The sequence below is a fragment of the Colletes gigas genome, unplaced genomic scaffold (assembly GCF_013123115.1).
Source record: "Colletes gigas isolate AHSC1104 unplaced genomic scaffold, ASM1312311v1 Colletes_gigas_Sc00007, whole genome shotgun sequence".
Taxonomy (NCBI): Eukaryota; Metazoa; Arthropoda; class Insecta; order Hymenoptera; family Colletidae; genus Colletes; species Colletes gigas.
The window spans coordinates 4,897,810-4,921,947 of NW_025106636.1; the positions used below are offsets into that span (position 1 = coordinate 4,897,810).

The window sequence follows — 24,138 nt, forward strand, 5'->3', positions numbered from 1 at the left end:
GTGTGTTTGTGATTCCCCTATAACTTTCTTCCCTTCCTTCCGATCCTGTTAAAATTTTGTTCGATTGCTCTTCCTGATCAGACAGAAAGTATAGAATACCGATTTTGTGGAAATAATTATAATTTTTAATGCATTCGATAACGTAAAACTAATAATCTTTATGATAATCGGAACGATTCGAATGATTGATTTATGCCCGTGCACGAACATTCATTTAAATTCGTGCGATCAGGGTTCGTAGCAATCAGTCCGCGGATAATACAGTAAAAATATAAAGTGTATAAACCGATATTTCATAATTTACGAGCACCGCGATGAAGATCACATTAATTCAGCGCGTAAAAGTTTCTCTCTCCCCGTCAGGGTAAAGGTAATTAAAGAATCTCCAATCACAAATTTGCGAGATACGGCAATCTAACTTCCCAGTAATTCAATATGAAACAAAACTCTACCGTTGCTCAGCGTACGGACGTAGTTATTAAAAAAAACGTAGGCGAAATAAAAATTTATATCGGGTCACGTCGCGAATTCGCAGAATTTTCTCCGCCTCTGGCGAGGAAATATTTTTTAAAAATTGAATCAGGATCGAACACATAACCTAGAAATAATTAAACGTAAGATATTTATCAAAATTTCGTGGCAAATTTACGAGTTTATCTTCTCGTTGGACGAACTGTAGCTGAAGTTGTTTTCTAAGGGGAAAAGTTCCAAATGTCCCTAGAAGGAAAAGAGCGCGCAGTTTGAATGGTTGAAAAAAAAAATCATTGAGAATGGCGCAGTTAGTGTAATTGGAAATTGTCCCCGACGCAGTATCTGAATAAAGATCGTCCAGGGAGCTTGGAATAAGCTCAGTTAAGCTCAACGACGCTTTTCTTCCGCGTTTGCCGGCTCGTTTCGCGCTTTCCGCGTTCAAGGAAATAAATAAAGCACGCTTCGGTGAACGTGATATTCTCGTTCAGCGAAGTGCACGGACGAGATTTACTTTTTTTCAGGATATTTTATCGATTACAAAAACGACGTTCTTTTTTAACGGAATGAAATGTGTAAACCGATGTTTTTTTCTTTTCTCGCGTCGGTTCGAGTGTCGAGGATCGTTCCATTGTCGTTTCGCTCTTTTCAAGTCACAGAAAACATACGTTCAGTTTATTCGCAGCATAATATTTTTAATTTCATAACTTAATTCATATACGATAAGTAACGCGATACGATCGATCACAACCTACGTAGTTTTAAGAAGAACGTATGATTTCTCAGCGCGATGAATATTCATAGAGTTCAACTACGGAATCGAATAATAAAAATAATCACGGTTATAAATATTAATGGGCGTAATTGATAAGTAAATACAACTAAATATTCATGGAATCGTACTAAAGTTTATCGGTAACATTTTTTGAAACGCATTTATTATTCATCGAAGTCGCCTGACCGACGTGCACCGCGCTCGTTGCCAGTAATTTAAACGCCATATTTGATTACAGCGTTTTTGCCATTTTCGTTCTGCTCGTAGGGAAAAATAGATGAAAACGTTACGAGCACTGTCAAAGTCGGCCGACGTGGAACCGATAAGGGGATCTCGACGAAAAAATAAATGCAATATAAACGTCGTTGGCGATCCGGAACGGAGTTACAAAAATTCTCGTCGTCCTTTATGGCGACGAGACTCGCGGGATTTACAGCCTCGATACAAAGGGTCGATCGTTCGAAATGGTTCTTTGAAGCCCGGCGAAAACGACGATAAAAACGTGAACGGTTGTTGCGCGACGCGTGTGAACTTTTCGCGGGGGGAAAAGGGCGGGAAAACAAACACGTTACGTGTTCGTTACATACAACTAATTGGCTTTTTGCGTACGTTTACAATTTTTTTCCAGTCTCTGTATGCAGCAAAGATGGACGAAAAAAATGGTTGCTTTATCCTTTAAATTTTTTATTTTTGGCAAACTTTTTGATACGTTTTGTTTCGTGGTCTCAACTGTGAATTATTTAAAACTGTTTTCGATTTAAACGCGTGGATTTTCTGCAAACAGTCCTGCGTAACAATGGACGTGAAATAAATTGATCTCGTTTGTTTGTTTCCGTTATGTCATCGCGAATAGTGAATGAGAATAATGCCGGAACTTTTTCACGGAGCTAATATGTAGTTTGTGCATTAATCATTTGCGTTTCTATTTCAGGCTGAACTTGACATCGCGTTTCGTTCGAGTAGCTCCTCCATTAACGTTCGAGTGTCTGCGATCGTTCATTGATGCGATTTAAATTTGTCTGTCAGGGAAACCGGAGAATTCGGTGGTTTTAAATAGACTTAGCAGCAGCCATGGTCTTTAAATAGTTATTGAATTAATTCTCGTCGTGTTCATAACAATATTTCCAACATTTTCAGCGATCTTTCGATACGATGAGATTAAAAAATATGTTTATAGACAGTAAATTGTGCCAAAAGAAAATCCCTGTGTTATTTAAAGCCTCTCGAAAAGTAACGTCAATTATGATGTAATTCTTGTGTTCCTGGTGGCTTTGCGTTTCTTTCTCTTTATAAAAGAGTTTCGAAGAATTTCTCTGACGGAAGGAAGCGGCGGTTTGCATTCTAAGACTTGGCCAAGATTCATGCGCCACGCAAGGTTGAGGTAATTTCGATTATGCAACGCGTTGCGTGCGTGAAATCCGAAATGCAACCGCGAATTTGCTCGTCGGACGCGAAAGTCGGGACGCCAAGAACATTTGTTCTGTGCAGTTGGCACCGCGAGGGCCACTGCAGTACACTAATTTCGTATCCTAATAGGTCGTACGAATGGCAGGAAAATTTTTCCTTTTCTATTCTATACTCTGTTTTACACTTAAATTTTACCTGCAAATCTCGATTCGTTCCTAATTGGAGCAACGGTATTTCAACAAAATTAATTTAATATGGCGGTTATATTTAGCTGAAATCATTTCTAGGGATGAATAGTTGCTCGAAAAAATTATATAATAGACGATTTTATAATTCAAATTTATAATTTCAATTTTTGAACTGTTTATATTTTCAAGAAGTTTTTTGGTGATTTTCAATTTTATACTAAATAATTTGGAGCAATATTTTTCAGTAATTCTCAAACATAAGGAACAATTTTTTACTGAAAAGAAAATCTACATTTAATATTTTTATAGTAGAATGTAATATTATAGAATATGGTTATCAGACGTTAGGATTTGCGATTGAGGATTGATGTTAAACATGATGCAACATGTTTTATAAATACGATTGCAAATATGATCATGTTAGCAGCAATCAGTCAGTCAAGTAGAGTCAATTCTTAACAGACAAACAAACATCGAGCACACAACATAGAAATTTACATCAATACGTGGGACACGAGTTACACATTCGACTCAACCATCAAAAATAATTCCAAATTGCGAAACAAAAACAAGGAAAAATATCTCGCGCGATGAATTGCATTTTCCAAAGCTTATGGTCCGGGTTCCGCCAGTCAACCATAATACCGCACGAGAAATATGAAGTTGATGTCTTCCACGGTTTAGGCGATATAGCGTCCAACAACTGGCTCGAGAGGAAATAAATTTGAAACGACACGGGTGACCGTCGCGTGACACATTTTCATTCTTACTTAGCGTCAAGTAGCGGTAAATGTAGTCAACAAATATCGCCTGGTTTGTTTTGTAAATCGACTGTGTCGTTATCTAACACGAAACATATGCGTGGAAACGTTTTATCGTGGGTTAACGCAGTGAATTTTGAGTATGGTTCAGGGCTAAAATGTTAGATGTATATTAGAGGTTTATCTTGAATCTATGTTGGATCTGCAAAGCTGAAACTCAAGCTAGAAACTTTGTGTCTGTTGTGGTTCACAAGCTGGAGCACCTGATCTAAGGCAGACGTCTCTAATCGTGCTGTGACTTTGTATCCCCACTAAGTGACAGAAAATCAGTGAATCCAAAGCTTAATAATGTAGGCTTAACCAAGTTTCTGTTAGCTATGTATTGGGACTATGGTTATTTGTAACTCTGTGTTAGGTTTATTGACTTTATATAGGAGCTCTATGCTAGTTTGTGTCAGCTCTATGGGTCTATGGAGTGTTTGTTAACTCTATGGTAGCTCTGTAGATAAGCCTCTATTAACTCTATGGTAGCTCTATGAATTAGTCTCTATTAATTCTATAGTAGCTCTATAGATAAAAGGCTCTATTAATTCTATGGTAGTTCTATGAATGAGTGTCTGTTAACTCTATGGTAGCTCTGTAGATAAGTCTCTATTAACTCTATGGTAGCTCTATAGATAACCCTCTATTAACTCTATGGTAGCTCTATAGATAACCCTCTATTAACCCCTTAACGCTCATATTTTTCGAGTTAACCAAGAATGATCAGTTTTCTTTATTGGATTTATTTCTAAAAATGCGGTTTTTGTTAATTACAATGTTGTATTCGGCGTATAATTTGAAGGAAAACAAATATTATCATCCCTTAATCCATTTGATTAAACAAATATCGTTTTTCAAGGCAGTCAGACTCCAGCATGAACGTTAAGGGGTTAACTCTATGGTAGCTCTATAGATAACCCTCTATTAACTCTATGGTAGCTCTATAGATAAGTCTCTATCAACTCTATGGTAGCTCTACGAATGAGTCTATGTTGACTCTATAGTAGTCCCATAGATATCTCTATAAAGACTCTATAGAAGTCTCTATTAACCCTATAGTAGCTCCATGAATAAGTTTCTGTTCCCTCCATGATAGCTCTATGTGAATTAGGTCTGAGTTAGTACTGAGGTAACATTACAAACGAAAAATAATATTCCAAAGCACTTTAACGATGACTTCAACAATGTTGTTTGCAAAACTATAGTCAAGAACGGTAACAATTTTCATTAAATCCAATTCGTTCGACCGCTTCTCGAACTTAACGCGCAGCGGCGGATTTCGTGCGCCCGGCGTATCAATTAAAAGTTTATTAATCCCCGTATTAATTTTCGACCCGGATGGGAACCGACAGGGGCAACCAGCGGGATGGGAGTAGTCGCGAAATTTTCAGCAACAAAGCAACGAACTCCGCGGTTATCTGGCAATTAGAGAGAGCGCGGGAACCGATATTATGCGACTCATACTTTCGTGTGCTCCGTCGCGGAATAATTGTCTTGAAAATAACAGTTTAGTCGGTTTCTAGGCTCGCGAACACGCGTCGCGAAACTCTGGGGATCCGCAGGTGGACGTTAGGCGATTCGAATGCTATGAACAATAAGTATCGGTTTCGTCGAGGAGTCGAACGGGCACGAGAATCAATTTACAGTAATATTAATGAGATGCATAGCTCGAGTTGGAGAAGGTTAAGCTCAGGTTGACCTAAATCTCGGCCACCTGTCCATGTGGATCGTGTGAATCCCCTAACGTCGTGCTCAAGTGTTGTCTAGGATCCTTGAACTCGGTTTGATGATAGTGTTTCTCATCTTTCCATAGGGTTATAGTAATTTCCATGCACTATACTGTGTCGTCCAGGTACATAGTCAGTTGTCACTGGTATCAGTGAGGTGTATCATTGGTTTTTCTAGTCTTTTCGTAGTATTTGCATTGTTCCTTGGGATTTTGAATCGGTTAGGCGTTCAAACGCATGTGTTAAGGTCTGCATTTATGTTCAGACGCACGAACTGCGAATCGGGAGTATTCGATACGGGTCGTCGATGCAACAACCTTCGACAACGCTCAAAATAACAATAAAAACGATGACGACACTCGGCTCCCTCGTGGATCCGTGTGTCTTCGCGCCGCCTGCCAAAACAAAAACAGCTGAGTGCTATCAATAAACATCACCATACCGTACTTATTTCCGATACTACGAGCTATGCTTAGGAACTGGTCTGGGTGAATTATTCTTATAAATTATATAAACATTCTTTTCAATTTCTTCGAACGACTTTAAACAGTATCAATTTTTATTTTCTCGAAGCGAAATATTGTCTCACAAAAGGTTACGTTTCTAAAATATTTTCTCTCGTTAAATCTTATAAAATTTGATGATTAAAATTTAAACGTGTTTGAGTGTTTAAATATCCCGCCACTTCACTGAGAGACAAATGGGGATGAGTCTGTTGAAAATGGTCGTTGTGGTAACATAACCTCGAATAAAATTTGTATTCTTGCACATTTATAATAAAAAAAGAAATACAGTATAAAAAATAAGTAATATAATCTAAAAAATACGCATGAAAAAAGAAGTTAAGCGATAGATAAAAGATACAGTATCAAAAGCAAACAAGATTCGCTATCAGTTTGATTAATGCAATGGAGTAGCGATAGCGTATTCAAAGGAATGAATAGACTTGGAAATGAACTTGATGGAATCGCATAGAATATTTTATTTCTAATTAAATCTGATCGAACACTAATGCAGATCGAATAAAATGGCAACTGATATTTGGAGGTTGGATAGCTCATTCTTCTCTACGAGTGAATATACGGTCCTGTTACGTTCATTCTGGTTATTTTCAATTTAAAAGGCTAGGGAATTGAATATAAATCGAGTTCTGTAATTTAAATGTCATTATCGATCTAATTTGCGCCTGAGGGCATCGAACAGTGCCATCTGGCATGCATAATTTCAGTCCCGTTAGTTCAAACATTGGTAATTTGCAATTAGAATTAAATTGATCATTATATTCCAAATAAATCACAGTCTAAAAACACATTTTATTCGACCGTTTTAATTGAAATAAGTTATAGACCATCTAACTAGCGATCGAAGTACTCAACAGCGCCATCTTGGCTCACCTGACGTACAGGATTTGCTCCTATTATTTCGATTTTGGTCATTTGCAATTGAAATTGTCATAGAGTTGCATATAAATCGGCTACTCTGATTTAAATGCGTCATCGTTGATCTAATTCACGCTCGTGGCATCGAACAGTGCCATAATATTATCGCCCGACGCGCGGAATTTCCGGGAACTAGGATCCGCGCGCGTATGTCACGCGTAACAATGTACACATTGTTTTTGCGCCTGGATCCTCCAGGAATGGAGCATTTTCGACAAAAGCTGTTTGCACGAACAACGCGATACGCCATACGGTGAACACTGAAAAGAATTGGATCCCAACTAGTCAGATTTGGCACTCTGTGTTTTCAATTTCCTGACGGTACAACTCGTTACTTAGAGTTCAGAATCAGGTGGTTCCATTTCCCAACGTAAATGAAATTCCTAGGCAACAATACTTAGACGTTTGTAATTAAATTACAAGAATTGTCATTGATCAAAAATGTGTATAAAATGTAGAATATGGAGGTGGAACGAACGATCGTAGAATTGTCTGTCAGGTTGTCACAAAATTATTTCTATAAATTCATCGGACGTTCTACAAGTAGTTGCCTTTCCCAATGAATGTTTCCATTACTTTGTCAGATATAATGTAAATTTCTATTTATCGTATTAGTGGGGCGTTTAAAAATAGATTCTAAAATCGTCACTTTTGTTTGAAACGCGCCCAACCGGTTTTAAACGTTGCACGTCGGTCAGATTAGATAAAGTACATAACCAAAGAATTTAATGGCGTCATAAAACGATTATTAGAGCATTATTTCGTGCGCAGATAAGTGGTTGTTACTTATGAGCTGATACTGATAAATGGTGATTATGGCTGTACGTTCGATGTGCTACAAAATATAGGATGAGTCATGCAAATAAACCGATGCTCCTGTTTGGTCGATGATGGATCGCGAGAAGTCGAATATCACGACAGAATCCATTTTCTCGTCTCGTCGTTCGACACTTACGTTCCTTCGAGTGTTTCGACTATTTTTGAAAATGATTTATACTTTGTCGAAAGCAAAGATCGGTGCTCCAAGCCAAAATATTTTAAAATAAAGGAAAATTTTAATGGAAGAGTTTCGTATTCAATTAATAGTTTGCTTTGGTTCGAGTTTCGTTAAACAGCGGTAGCGTTTTAAAATAAACTACACGATTATCTGTGCACGGTCGTGTGCAGATAAAACGGCCTAGAAATGAGTAATTTGCGACCGCGGAAGCTGCCAACCAAGTCCGTCGCTCGAAATCAATTACTACACGATGTCGTGGCTGCTAATTGCGACGGTTTTCTGAAACGTGTTAGGTTATTGCAATTTTAAGATTCATCGGGCCACATGTTTGGCAGGAAATGGTGCCAGTTTATCACACCACGGATCGTTTAACTTCGCGTTAGAAATTTGGAGCTTTCTCATTTTTCGTTAAAATCTTCCACTTTGATCGTCTATTTTTTTTTTTTTAGCAAATTTTTCTAATTTCATTTATTCGTCGATATTTTATTCTCGAATCTTCTGTTTCTTTGTTGGTAAAAAAAACTGCACGAAAACTAAACCGACTGCTTAAGCGGAACACTTGATGCGTTCGCGCCTGCGGATCCGTAACCCCGGCGACACGGATACCCCTAATCCACCCCTAATCCGCGGGACGAATGCACCGGGGACAACAGAGCCCCGGATCCAACCGGAAATGAACGGAATTGTATTTCATGCCGCGGGAAACGCGACGAAACTTGGCGGCGTTTCGTTCGTAAAAAATGGCCGGGAGAATAAATCGTCCAACTGTCGTGGGAAAACTGCAGACTCGTAACGACGGGAAAGTGTCCCCCGTGCAACGAAATCCCCAGGCGGCTCGAGAGAAGCACAGATAACAAACTTTGTAATCTATTCTGCCCGGGGATACTAAATTTTCATAGACAGGAAATCTATAAATGGTTTCGACTCGGGTTCGAAAACTTTTCCATACACGCGGGCAACAGTATACAAATTAGAAATCAATGCTTGTTAAAAAAGAGCCTTATTTACTGTATTTCCATACCTATTAAAAATTCAGAAAATAATTTCAAAAAATAACACCTCTCGCGAAACAGTGATTTTTCATATTTTTTCATGATAAACGATGTTTGGAATAATTGTTGGTAATTTTTCGGGGTTTCTAAAATGCACGAGGAACAATTCATCAAGTGGAGTGTCGCCAAGCGGATGTTTATTTTTGGAACGAAACAATAATAGAGGAATTATTGTAAACAAGTGGCTAGCTCTGTATAGATGACGGGCTAACAATAAATGGCAAAAATAGACATCGCGGGCCCATTTACAATGCACGCTGCATCGAATAGTGGGGGAAGAAAATTCAAACAACGATGATCCCCGACTACTCTCTGGCTCTCACTGGTTAAATTTATGATTCGGACCAGTTCCCTCTAGATATTCGAATTTGCATTCCTTGCCATCCAACTTTCGAGCCAACTCGTCCCGCGAATGCTTGCGTATTCAAATAAGGCTGATCCAGTTTTTAATCATTCGTGGAACTTCCCTTAAAATATACTACAGCATCCACCCCGCGATATCTTCGTTGCGTTTATTGGAAAAATTAGCAAAATTGCGCGCGCGCGGGAAATTCGAAATCTACAATTCAAAACGGACTACGTTAAGAAGGAACGATGGACGGGGGGATGAAAATTGAAAGGAAATGTTTGACACAAAGAAGAATCATAAAGCAGCGGGGGGGTTACGAAAGTTAGGGAACCAACGTTGGAAAATGTTGAACGTCGAGAGAAAATTTAAATAACCGTCGAGTCGAGTTTTTAAAAAATAGAATTTTTCGTTATATAAAATAATGTTTGATATCGAAGAACGAATCCGAATTTTATTCAAGCTGTTAAAACAACGAGTCAGTATAGGAAAATTGATAAAAATATTAATATACCTCACTCTTTTATTTAAATAAAATTTCGCGTTTCGCCAGAAATGATTTCCTGAATTTTGTTAAAAGTACGTAACGGAATTATTAATTTTTTTTTTATCGCCGCGAGACCGTAGCGTCGATAATTATATTACAGTCGGAATATGTCCAATTTCGTTTTCAATTGTTCGGTGAATTTTTTTTTTGCAAAATGTATTCCCATCGACTTTCGTTATATTTTCGCCACGTTTGTTGGACAAATTTGCGGAGGTAACATTTAAAATCTACAATTCAAAACGGGCAGTGCTAACAAGGCGCTACGGACGGAATAAAATTTTAAAGGAAATGTTTGACGCGGAATCGAAAGGTTCGAAGTTATGAATTTTCCAATTTAGATCAGTTTTTTCGCATCTCGAGTATCGAGAGTCAGTGATTGTGTATTCGAGGCTTCGAAGACGCGCGGAGAATTTATTTTCAAATCGTGACAAGCTGCGATTTTCGCGCTCGATCGGTGCCAAACTCGCATTAAAATCGGGCTGAGGCATACGGAGACACACGTGTCATTAAAATGATGCGTGGCACGCGCCCAAAATCCCCGCTGCCTCGAGCGACGACTTAAAATATGCTTTTCCTGGTTCGCGAATTTTTGTCACGTTAATTGGTGAGGCAAACGGCTATTAAGTGCTTCTGACAAACACTTGTAACAATTTAGAATCACATAATTTACTTGCAACCACCGTTCGTTCCTTTAAATAAAATACATATATCGACGATGAAGTTTTTCCTACGTTCGAATAAATTTGCAATTTTAAATTGTAGAAGTCGTTTAAAGCCACGTAAAAGTTCCACCAAAAAATTTGCAAATTATAAATTTCCTCTCAAAAAGGTTAAAATAATATAGATTATTAAATGTGAGTTAAAAAAAAAAAATTCTTTTGTGCATGGTATGGGAAATGTGGAGAGCAAGAAAGTGGAAATCGATGGATAAGAAGACGAATCCCGCAAGGGAGATGAAAATTTCAATCGGAATCCATTTTAAAACTGCTGAATCGAACGGATGGTCGAAAGTTTCCCGAGCGATGCAATTCCAAAGTCCGAGAATCGCTCGAACGTACGCAAATCGATTCGCGACAACGACAAACGAACATTCGCGTCTCGACGGCTTGTTCTTCCCGTTATCAGATCCTAAACGCGATTTCGCTAAAAGTAATGGAAAAACTGAGGATTGTTAATTACCGAGGGCGTTATTTGTTTCTCGGAACAGCTGTTCCCCGGATACTGTAATGCCAAGAGTCGAAGCGTGGCAATGACAAAAGGTATCTTGATTGACGACTACGTGTTCGCGTAATAGATTCCGGTAATTAATCTGAACACCGTGTGTCGGGTATAGCGAATGCCAGACAGGCAATTAACAATAGCATTGTGTCAATATAGTCGTCTGTAATTTAAAAGTGATTTCTATCTGTGGGACTCGATGGCCTACAAACCAGGAATTTCCATTTCTCGTTCGATGTCTATTGATTCCTTTTTTTCTAACATTATTCCTCTGTGTCTTGTGTGAACAAAATTTCAGTATTACAAGAAAATTCGAATGTTGAAAGAAAATCTAACTGTTGAAGGAAAATACGAACGTTGAAAGAAAATCTAAGTGTTGAAAGAAAATTCAACTGTTGAAAGAAAACTCAAGTGTTGAAAGAGCCTCCAAAAGAGTCTGAAACGCCACTAAATAAATTTTAAAAATCGTAAAACACTATAAAGCAGCGTTGAATAACCTAAAAGCACACTTTTTGAGTATATTTAAGAATTTTTACGAATTAAATTGTTCGGTTTAAAAATTGTAGTAACCGCGGACAAAAGACAGACAGTTTTTATTTCGACGACAGAGTAACATCGGGAAGAGAAATTGTGGAAATAATAACAGTTGGAAAGCGAACCTTGGGGGAAAATATAACCTCATGATTGTACAGTGACTTCTGTCAGCAAACTTCGTCGTTGGAAATTTCACTATGGAGACCCGTGCTCCTTAATGACCTTGTGAAAATATTCCGGGGGATGAAAATGGGGCGGAATGGTAGAAATAGTGAAAGTTAAGGAAAAAAATTTGAAAGGCATGGAGATTAGAAGAAAATAGAACAGGTCTGAGAATTGGAAAGAAATTCAATGGAGGACCAACATTGAAAAGGAACATCAAACGAGACGAAAATTAGAACAAAATGTCTGTTAAAATAAATAATTTGAAAGAGGGTACAAAGGTTGGAATCAAATTTTCGAGAATTTTTATAATTTGTTAATTTCGTATCAAAAAGAGTTTTGGGAAAAGTAAGCTTTTCAATTTTACTAGAAATATTATTCGAACTATTATGGTTTAGGTTGTTTGATTAATTATTTTCTAAAATTATTAAATAAACGATGTTGCTGGAGTAAGGTAAATATTTCGATCGAACAATGGGTGCATTGAAAATTTCTAACAATTAACAACGTACGAGTACAGGTCATTGTTGAAAAACTTGTGGAGTACATTGCCATTGTAAACCGATTTAGAGAAATGTTGGGGAACGATGTTCGAGAATTACTGAAAATATGCTTTCCCTAGAAAATTAAATGGATTAATGTTTTGTGGTTCGGTGTACCGAATGTTATTGAATAATATCACCCAGAAGCTTTTATGGAGTGTTACGCGATTTAATGGAGGTATTTGTATAATTCGTGCAGTGTTTGTTATTTATTTCTGATGGGCTTATAATTTATGAGCTGGTGTAACATGTAAATTAACATTCATTATCGGATGGATTCGATTAACAAAATGATGTCGTTACATTCGAAGATAATCGAAATATTAAATTAATATTTTACGACCCGACGGTGACGTAAAATGAAATACTTCGAGGTCGAACTAAATCAAGTTTCACAACTGTATCAGACACAATCTGGATGCAGTCAAACCCTTTCAAACTACATGAAATTTGGTAAAAAAGATTTCACAAAATCAGTGAACAGTGATCTTGGATGCATTTCTGGAACTTTAAGGAAAGATTTCTCGATAGATACTCTATCATGCATGGTTCCATTAGCCAGTCCATAAGTGCAGAGGATATCCGCCCACTCGATGTTAGAACAAATTGTCATCTTGATAAACGCAATCTGAACCATCAAACGCTCAGATAAAGACTGATAATTTCCATACCTGCAAGAGTATACACTGATTCCAATATTAAGCCGACTCATTCGATTACAAAGTGCTGTTACTTACGTACTTTCGACAATAGAGAAAGATAAGAGCACTTCTAACTCTAAACTTGGCCTGCTTGTTAAGCTCTATCTCCAACGTGTGTTCATATTTCGGGAAGAAAGAAGAATTGATGTTTGCGTAACCTGTTTTCATGTTTAAGACGAGCGCTGCTCTCCCGAGCCAAAATGGCGTATCTCACTTTTTTCACGACTTTATCTTTCGTTAGAGACGTTCAGGCTCCAATGTGTATGAACAATTGAAATTTCAAAAACAGCACTTGGCTTTAGCTTTTAAATTAATGCTGAATTAAATTTTATCTTTTAAATATTAAATTTTTTAAGTAAAAGATGGCCATTGTTGGTGAGTGCTATTTTAACGTCAGAGTAACATTTTGCTCCGTTTTTAAGACGAATAGGATACGCTTGGAAGATTTCATCACTTATTATAGCGACACCCTGAATAGAAGAGAGTGGGTATATTCCACTAAAGTGAATAATAGCCAATCGAATAGTCATAGGTCATAATAAAACGAGCGTTCGCGGAGATGTTAACGCCTATCCGCCACACGTTCTTCCGTATCTTTAAAATTCGCGTTATCTGGCTGTTTCGCGGTCGACGGTTCTGTTTTACATGACTCAGAGTCGGTCACTGTTTGTTTCCAGTAATAATAACGAACGTTAACAATGAGTAATTGCTGGAACGAAGATAGCGAATAATTTGATTACGAATGCCCCATCTAGGAAAATAAATTTCGGAGGGTGCTCCATTTGGGAAATAAATCGCACGAATAATATTATTTCGGAATCCAGGTACATACGTAGTCGATGGATGTGTCACTATATCTCGCTCGTATCATTGTATCGTTAACCACTCTAAGCATTCTACTCAGTCGACGATTTTTCAAGAATTTAAATATTTCTCTCTTCAATATTTAAAGAAATGGAAATTCATTATGATCGTGGAAATAACTACGATGCTGTAAAATTACATTTCTAATTCATCGAGTTTTTCTATTGGCATGCCTAATGCATGAGGTGTTGCGTCATCGCGTAATAATGCCAGTTTTTATTCAGATATTCCGATAAGTGGAATCTGGAAAAATTAATTCAACATCGAGATACATAGTTGAAACAGTATAGTATGAACTCGGAACTTTAATCTAAAATTTTTAATATTATGATCTTGAAAAATTTGAAAATATTACGAATCTAAAATTCTAAAATTCTGGAACATTAGGGTGTTTTTGTTTTTGATACGAGGACATTGCAAATTAACTAAATTTTCCTTTGAGCCACATGTCACTAATCACGCCCCGATTGTCCCCAACTTCTCGATCCGGCGCTTCCGTTTGTTTCCAGAAACGAAGTGGTAATTACTATAGAAATTAAGCAAACCAGATCCACTATGGTCTGTTTGGGATTCAGCAAATCCAGTTACTCGACAAAGGGGCAGAGAATAGGGCATAATCGTCCGGCTGAAGGTCCAAAGTTTCATCTGTTCCAACGAATGTTCATAGAACATGTCACAAGTTCGAGGCGAAGAATCGGAATTCGTTCATATTTCCAGTAATTAATTTACTAACGCAAACCAATACAACACCGTTTCAATCATTTAAAAAAAGAAGAATTTATCAAAATACCCTGAAAAGAGCCGAGAAACTAATACCGGAACGAAAATGTTTTTTGCAGAATTTACTCTGTCATTGGAATTCTCTCCTTTTATGTGTCTGTATCGATCGATAGCAAAGAATGCGTATGTACAAAAAATACCAGTCTTTATGGAAGAGAAAAGAGCGAGTTTTTCGAAATTTTTTTCGAGGTTCCTTTTCCGCCCGACGCTATCGAGTCGTTTGCCATACCAGCTGGGCTTAACGATCATACGGGACTTAACGTTGCCCCGATACGCCAATGTTCCCGCGTTAATCGTCCGATCACCGTCGAATCGCCGTTCAAAACCTATTCGGATTAGTGCTCGAGCGTTTTGCAAGAGCTACGACAGGCGGCGCTCGTCGTTTCCAGGCTGATACTTCGTTCAACGAGAAAAATCCGACGCTTGCGGTCATCCGTGGCGCGCGATCGAATGGAAGCTGCTCTGTGGATCGGAAGTAATGGAAAATTCGAGAATATCAACGGTCCCCAAAAGGCTGAATGAAAAAGAAACCGGTCACAAATGAAAACCATGTCGAAACAAATACATTTATATTTATTATATTTGTAAATTATTAGACATATGACACTCAACATCAAAGTTCAAGACATTCAAAACTCACCATCAAGAATTCCAAGACTTTCACGACTCACAATTAAGAATTCAAAGACTTTCACGGCTCACCATTAAGAATTCCAAGTCTTTCACAACTCACCATTAAGAATTCCAAGACTTTCACAACTCACCATTAAGAATTCCAAGACTTTCACGACTCACGTACTTCAGGACTCATTTTTGAAGCTCAGAAGACAGTCAAAATTGAATAAATCGTAACGAAGTCGTCGAAGACACTTAAAACTTGACATCAGGAATGTCAATAACGTAATCTCAAGAGGAAAGAGATTCGTAAACACGTTTGAGAAATCCCCCAAATCTCCGAAATCCCCCGGCGGAGTTCAACGGGACATCCGGAGCGCAGAAGCCGACAAGTCGAAGGATGTGACTTGGTGTACCGAAGAAAAATCGATTAACAGCGATGACAGGCACGTAACACGCGAATAATCCGCTCGCGCGATGTTTACACGCGATCCGTTCATCGGAAGGATGCATTTGCATGCGAACGTGCGGAAAATCCGAGCTTCCGACTTGATTTGAAAGGCATTATGCCGACCGTTCCAGCTCATGAACACCTGTTGTGATTCCATCAGATTCGCAGCCACTTTTCGCTCGCTTCCGGGCGAAATTATATTTGAGAAAGTCTTTCGAGGTGCTTTTATACCGGATGCCTTGCGATTCCAAGGTGGTTGAGAATCGGGGAATTTCTTATTCCGTGATTCGAGCCAAAGAATCCGGATTTCGACACCGAATTCCATTTGGAAAGGAGGAATAATTAGAAAGGAAAGGGCAGAGTATTCGAGCGGAGAGAATTCGCAATTGGAAACGGAATTGAACCAGTGCTGATACAATGATTGGATATGGACGTGAAACTCTCTTAGAGATCGCCAATCTGCTTCGTAGGAGTTCCGTGGCGGTTTAGAATTTTAGTAGTAGGAAGTAATAGTAGGGCAAAGTTTGAAATATCCCGTTTCGAAGCATGAATCAGGTTTCAGTGACGGGGGTTTCGGATGACGCAAGAGGCAGTTCAGTTGGAAAGAAAATATTTAATTAGGATCAGGTTTCAGCAGTGTTTCGTGTTCGAGATTAATTTAATTAAATACAAACGAATCGAAGTTATCGTTGGCTTAGCGCGATGGATTAAAAGATTTAAAAAGGCTTGAGAAACAGTCAAGACACGTTGAGATCTTTATGTGAGACATACCACTGAGAATTCCAAGCATTCAAGACTTATCATTAAGAATTCTAAGGCATTCATGACTCATCATAAAGAATTCTAAGGAATTCAAGACTCACCATTAAGAATTCTAAGACATTCAAGACTTATCACTAAGAATTCCAAGCCATTAATGACTCATTATAAAGATGTCTGAAGCATGGAAGATTCCCTAAGACTTTCCAAACATCCAAAGTCATTTGAAACTTGCCAAGACTGTCGAGAATTTTTAATTTCGAATATTCAAAGAGATTCGACCTAAAAATTTGTTTGATATAAAAATTCGAACGCCCATATCGCAAGATAGCAGGTCTCTGTAACAAATGCCAACAAGGTTGTTGCAAACCGTGCATGCAAATAATACACAAATCACAGGAATTGGGTACACATGTAATAACAGCTTACAGGCGAACCCGCATTGCTTGCCAACGATCGTTCTGCACATTTCGTCCGAATGAAGTGTCCAGGCCCGGCGTAACCTACTTTACGCCACGTTTGCAACGAGAAACAACCGCGGCAATCAATGAATGCACTCGTCTGTAATACAACAAGAATTTGACGCTTCGTTATATTGCCGTTCTGTTCCCTGAAATATGTGTCCTCCGCGAGGGGGGGAAAAAATTTAATACCGTTCCGGTGGACGGGGGAATTTTATTGCGGACGAAAAGGAAAAATATGAAGACAACCGGGGACGGTCAATGTCGAAGTACGCCCGGGAACTATTTCACCGCGTCGTCTCGTCTCGACGATCCCTGGACAATTGATGCCGCGTAATTACCGGGGCGACTCATATATTTAAAACCTTGAGAACATTCAGGAGTCTCATTAAATCTCGGCAAAAAACATTCGTGGCATTTGCAACGCATCATCTGGATATCCAAAGGCACACTGGGAGGCTTTTAAATATTTAAGGCTCGTCGTCGAGCCTTTCAAAGCATTGCGGCCCCGTCAAAATTCATAAAAGCGTTCAAGACATTTTGAATTCGTCGTCCAGACATTCGAGAAATTCAAACGTTGTTAGGACTTTCATGAATTCGTGAAAGCTTTCAAATTATTTAAGACTCGTGAGTCATCGAAGACTTTCACACCATTTACGACTCGTTAAAACTCATCGAAGAATTCTAGATACTTTTACATACGACACGAAAAATAAAAGAAAAGAAGGAAACACTGGTCAATAAGGAAGGGAGGAAATGTTATAAATTCTGTGTTGCAGAGGCCACAGAACGTTTAAATGGAACAAAAGAATCATAGTAGAAGTCGATGAAACTACAGGTATATTGACATTTGTTGCAATTCCGTTCTATGGTATTCATTTAGTTCGCAAAACGTTCAGTTGAGGGACTTATGAGAACGATATCGTGATCTCTGTATTCTCTGAAATGGACGTTTGAAATCAAGCTGGAGCATGAATATTCAGTTTATTCAGAATATCGCAGCTAATGAGTTTCTATACAAAGAGTTGGTTGGTTATCGTACGAGATGGCTTGCGACTAAATGATGCTAGTTTTTAGCGCATGGGGTCGTAATTACGGTAGAAAGCCGATGTAAATGCGTCGCTGTCGTGAAAAACATGTGCGAGAAATTTCTGTCGCACACTCTGAATTTATTAATATTTTAAACCCGCAATAAAAACGTTTACAACGTTCGAAATTCATTAGCCAGACTTTTAGGTCTAATAAAAATTTTGGATTTTCAAGACTTTCAAGACTTTCAAAGTACTTATGTAATACTCAAAGGAACTCGATATTTTACGAAAGATTCAAAAGTCACGAAGACTCTGTGGATATTGAACAGTCGTTATCAAGATTGCCAAGAGATTGAAGACTGCTATAATTAAGTCGTGGCAGGGCAGTAATTACGGTTTTTACGGTCGCACTCGAATTCCGTGTTCATGAGAAAATGCCTGCATAAGCGGTCACGATAATCGAATATCGTTGGCGAAGCTCAAGGTTACGTTTCTGTGCTCGAACATGGACGCAAGCGTGTTACAATACCGCGATTCTAAACGAGTCCAACGGGTTGTACACTGGTCAATAACGATTAGCATTAACCTCTTCAACGATGATTTATTTTTTCAACGATCTACTTTATTATTCCCACTATTAAACAGTTTTCCAACACTTCACACTATCTTTACATCTCATTCAAATTACTGGAATGTGCAAAAAAAAATTCTTTATTAAAATTGATCAATAGAAACATTTCGACATCTAATTTTGGTCTTTGTGAATATCCATTTCATTGACCACAATGACCTTGAAGAATATCGAAGGGGAAAAGTTCACGTGTGTTCTGAGACAAAAAAATAATAGTCTTGCGTAGGCGTGAGAGTAGGTTAGGTCTGGAGTTGGGTGACGACGAACAAACAATTGCAACTTCAAATAATTGCCTATTATTTTCCTCTTATCTTCTAATGCCAGTAACTTCAAAACTAGAGATAAGCAACCCTTGATCGTAGGTTGGGGATATCTAGTGACCTTCTCTCTCAACAGACTACAAGGTCATTGAAATCGATGAAGTCGTTAGCGATGTGCATAATCACACAGTAATGCCTTTCCAATTGTCACATTTTTATCTCAGACATGTGTTGCAATGAAATTCCAAGTTAATAAACTCGCGAAAGTTCGGTTTGCTGATTTCCTTTTTAACTGAAATCGAATTTCCGTCGTTCGAGAATGACTTGCGCCAGTTCCAAGGTCATTTCACTTTTGTATAAATAGAACTGTCCTGTACTATACTTAAAGTCCAAGGTAGAACTTTCTATAATCTTCTTTAGCGCTATCTATAGCCCTCTATAGCGCTAGTCATGTACAACGAGTTCATGGAAATATCTCTTGACAAGATATTGACGTAAAGGTTGCTAAATAATAGTCAAGACTCCTTATTGGGAAGTTATCGTAGACAAATAAATAGTAAATAATTCACAGTGCTAGTTGCGCAGTAAGTTTTGGGAAATTATGGAAATCTTGAGTCATGGAAAATCATAAAAAATCTTGTGAAGCTCCTTCAAAGTCTTGGAAAATTTCTTGAATGGCTTGCAAAGTCTTGAAAATTCCAACAAATTTTGTTAGAGTTATGAGAGTGATGAGACTTAAGTATCTTCGAAGCCTTGAGCAAAATAATTGCTCATGAAATAATTGCGTTAGGCTTTTATTTTCGACTCGTTCTCTACTTTCCCCTTCAAACATGACTTCAGAACTTCTTCTTCACTTCTCGAAGTAACACCTGAAAATTACACTCTCAAATCGAGCTTTCAGCAGCCTTCGCGTGCGCCAACATTACGAGGTCGATTCGCGAACAATCGATATTCATAGCGATTCAAACCCAGCAGCAATTGTTTCGTCTACGAATTGATTTTCCGCGTTCGCTGTTTCCCGATGTTCGATCATTCGGTTCCAAACGCGTGTGGGCTCCTTTGTAGCAATTAAAATTCCCATGAATTCGATGGAAAAACGATAAAAAAGGCAGATTAAAAAAACGATGTTCCCTAATTTATGAATGCTTATCTTTCGTGGCCAGAGGGGGAGCAAAATAATGCAATAAAAAACGATGGACTTGCCCGGAAAGAAGCAATAATAATAAAATATCGTACCTTCGAGGTAGACAATCCCATAAAGATTGGTATTTAAGGATGGATGGGATGAGTTTCGTTGGGGTACAGTAACAAATCGCGATTCTTATCGCCATTTATGGGTGGAAGTTCGGGAACCTATCTCAAGACTTATTCGAAACGAGGTGATTATAAATTGCCCATAATTTGCAAGCTTGTATACGACCCCCATCTTTGTGTTCCCATCAGATTAGCACAATTTATAAACTCGATCCCAAGACACATATTTTTTAGAAGAATAGCCCCCTCCCTGGCGTTTCTATACACTAACGATACAATTTTTCTTTTACAGGGTGTTCGCGAAGGCCACATGTGTTTCAACCATCCAACAAGAGAAGCCAAGGTAAACGAATAAAAGTAATTATTTCTAATTGAAAATTGCAATTCCATAAAAAGCTCGAGGCACCTTAGGAAACATCCCTCCAAGCTTCTCGAAGAAATCTGGACGAGTTTTCCACCCGGATTCTTTGAGAAGTCCACGGCAAAAGCTGGCGAAACAATTACTTCCCTAACACAGACTGGTGGCTGCACTTAGACGAAAAAGAAATGTCCAGCAAGTAATCCAATCTGTTACTCCATCGAGGTAGTTCAAAGTTGCGGTACGCGTTGGGAGGATCATTGTTACGGAGTGGTTTAGAACATCATGTGACGTGAAATTAGACGAAACGTCTCTCCATCCACTGTTGGACCCACTGTCAGTGGAGGGTGGGGACGTATGTAGGTTTCAATTCGTTAAAATGGATCCAATCGAATGGAATCCTACGGTTTGAATGGGCTTGGATGCTTCCTAAAAGCTGGGCCACCTCTCCACTGCCTTCAAAGAACTCCTTTCTATCGGATTCGGTTCTTTAATGTCCACTTTGATGATGATAAGACTTCTAATAGCCTACCAGAGTCAGCAGACCTTAAGTAGACAGGCCAGTCATGTGAATAGAAATGAAATAATTCATGAGGTCACTATTCTTGGGACTATAGTCGAAATCAGGTGATTGGCCAAGACTATTGAGAATCATCCTCAACATCATTCCTTCCTTCAACTCTTTGTCTTTGAAGTAGACAGGCCAGTCATGTGAATAGAAATGAAATAATTCATGAGGTCACTATTCTTGGGACTATAGTCGAAATCAGGTGATTGGCCAAGGCTATTGAGAATCATCCTCAACATCATTCCTCCCTTCAACTCCTTGTCTTTGAAGCAGGCAGGTCAATCACGACTGATGTGATTCAGGATGGAGAAAATAGTGTAGAGTCAAACTTTAGATAGTCCTTATGTTCTACCCATAGAATTAAATCCATCAGATTGAGTTCCAGGATATCGAGCATCCTAGCATATTATATCTTTATATCTTTAGTTTGATCAAACAAGTCTCTATGTCTCTGAAGCAGACAGGTCAACTGGCATGCAAAGCTAGATGTTCCTTGGGTGGGAGCTGACTCTTAACAGGTTTCATCCTATAGTTTGAACATACAGGTCTATCTGATTACGTCTCATGCATGCTCTTCTTCGTGCGGTGGCTATAAGTCGAGAATATGAAGCCCTAAAGACTCTTACGACTAGTGTTAATACTCTTTGAGGTTCACTAGTATAGGTTGCATTCTCCAAGCTTACTATGGAAGACTGCAGATACTCCATACTGTTGGTTATCAAAGGTCACTATTCTGACTGCAATCTAGCAAAAAAAAAAATGGTACATCTACTTGTGAAGAGGTCGTTCTAAAGAAGAGACTGTAGTCTTAAAATTTATGATAGTTTTAGGTGAGAATGAAATTTTTTAAACTTTTGGCGACCGTAAAAAAATTTTTAAGGAACTGTAAAGTGGTTATGCGAGGGTGTGGAAGGTTGAGCTTTTAAAATTATTGCACGTCTCCTTTTCTTGGAGTTACAGTGGTCTAAAGATTAATAACGTTTTGGCCAAGTGTCCTGATATTTATGAGCGACACGGTGTACGTAGAAGAATATTTAGAAACCCGGACAGAATATTCTGAGAAGATCGAAAATAGACTGAATCCTTATATTAACGTTGAAAGAATTTATATCATCAACCTCGAACACTGACAGTATGTTGGCTGATCCTTGACAAATTCTGCATATATATCTCGGTCTATTGATATTTGGCCGCGGGTTGTTTGAATAATTTATGGCCCTAGTAGTTTAGGCTATACTGTATGACTATGATCGATGTATTTGACAGTTTACACGGCTATCAATCTTCTTGGCTCGGTTAAACATTTATCACTTGGTTCGAATCTTGAATTTGGAATTACGATGCTTGATTAAGCGTCCAAGTTTCGTTAACCTTATCTCGTGGTCGTGAATATTTTTATAATAAACAAAATACAGTGAAATGATCACGTACGTGACGTGTATTTGAGGTTAGGTTCTGAAATTATTGTTATTTACTTTCCACGGAGATGCAAGATCGAGATAAGAGTATTCATAAATGTAGGATACTATTATCGAGGTTTTGGGTCGGATCTTCCTCCCAGACGTAGTTTCATTTGCTAAACTACTACTTTTATCGAAGTTTGGAAGGAAGTCAGTCCAGAATGCGTGGAAAGGAACCACCTGGGACCTGTTTGCATCCGTACCATCAACTGCTCCACTGAAACTTTGCTTGTTTTCCCCATTCCTTTAAACCCTTTGTTTACTCATTCGCGGCGATCTGTTTTCGTAACTTGCGAGATCTTAACGAGATCACACAATTTGTTATTTTTGTTGGAATACGATGTTTAAAAAATTTTTTTTTTTTTGTATACAGACACACTCCACGCTTTAATAAATTTCTCACCATTCGAGATACTGAAATAACCGTTCTGTGAAATGTCTCGCAAGTTCAAAGCTTGAAGTGGATTAGAAGTGCTCGAGAAATCAACCGCAAGACTCGATATTTACGACAGATAAAATTAAATGGAAAAGCAATTGTATCGATGGTTATAGTATCGCGAGAAAATTGGAAAATAAGATGGATGCACGATTTGGTAGTATACCTTTTAGCGTGTTTGGCATGCTAGCGCATCGCAGAGGCGTCGTGGAAATTATTATTATTCTCGTCGGTGAACGGTTGCTCGTGTAACGAGGAGGATCGAACATTATTTTCGCTCATAGTTTCCAATTTATTTGCAGCGTTAACCGATTATGGTCGAACCCGTTTCTCGAAGAATTTTCAATTATCCCCGAAGAATTTCCCGGATTTCCCGGGCGGTGCTTCATCGTGTTTCGCGTTATCTGCAGATCGTGTAATTCAAAAGAAACTTTATAAAACGGTTTCCGTGGGAGAAGTTGGCCGCTAGATTCGCGGCCAAGAACAATATCAAGTTTCCCCCGACCGATGAAAACTGTAAAATCGACGGAGCTAATAACTTCGAGCTTCGCTGACGCCTTCAGCGTTTCGATCGATATATTTAAGTATGTATGCTAGAAAACTTGGAAAGTTCGGAACGTTATTCCGGCGCAATCTTTGAACGTAGCTGAATCGACCTTTGGAACTTTCATTGCGTTGCTATCTTCGCTTAATCGTTATTTTTGCGAACGCCTTGCACGCCGATTCGCTTGAAATTGCAAACTTTCTTGGAACACAATTTGCACCATGGATTTTCCACTGAGATTCGCAAATATTGGAGCACGAAGTTAGAAAGCATTCAATTTTCAAACTCTCGCTGGTAAGTGAAACTTAATAACCCTTACGAATTATTAAAAATTTATTTTTTAAGCAGATTATTTTCGTATATTGTTTGTTATATCTTCAAGACAGTATTGCTGATCGATTCGTGAGGTTTTCCTGGTAAAAATGAGCCCAAACACGACCCCATTTGGACTATTTTTAATTACAGTCGAAAGAGTGGTTGAAAATTTTTCAAAAATTCTTTGAATCTGGAATGATTAAAAGTAATACGAATTCGGCCGTGTTTGTACTCATTTTAATCGGGGAAACCTTGTCAATTCATTGCTGATAATTTTATAAATATATCAGAAAATCGAGTTGTCTTTGTATATACATATAGCTTTGGCTATAAAAAGGAATTTGAGTATTTCATTCTTTCTCAGAAGGAAACCAATAGGAAATCACAGCTCTTTAGACACGAACGAAAGTTTCAGATTTTATTTCCTCTCTGCCCAAACATTCGA

At 38.3% G+C, this 24,138-nt stretch overlaps 1 protein-coding gene across 5 annotated transcripts in view; it reads left to right on the forward strand.

Annotated features, from left to right (window-relative positions):
* Positions 1 to 24,138, forward strand: part of LOC122396466 (octopamine receptor beta-2R-like) — a 166,867-nt gene that overhangs the window by 101,116 nt on the left and 41,613 nt on the right. For all 5 annotated transcript variants that reach the window (XM_043394908.1, XM_043394907.1, XM_043394912.1 and 2 more), the window contains exon 2: positions 20,305 to 20,355. The gene's annotated coding sequence lies outside the window, so the exon portion shown is untranslated. The remainder of the gene's footprint in view (positions 1 to 20,304; positions 20,356 to 24,138) is intronic.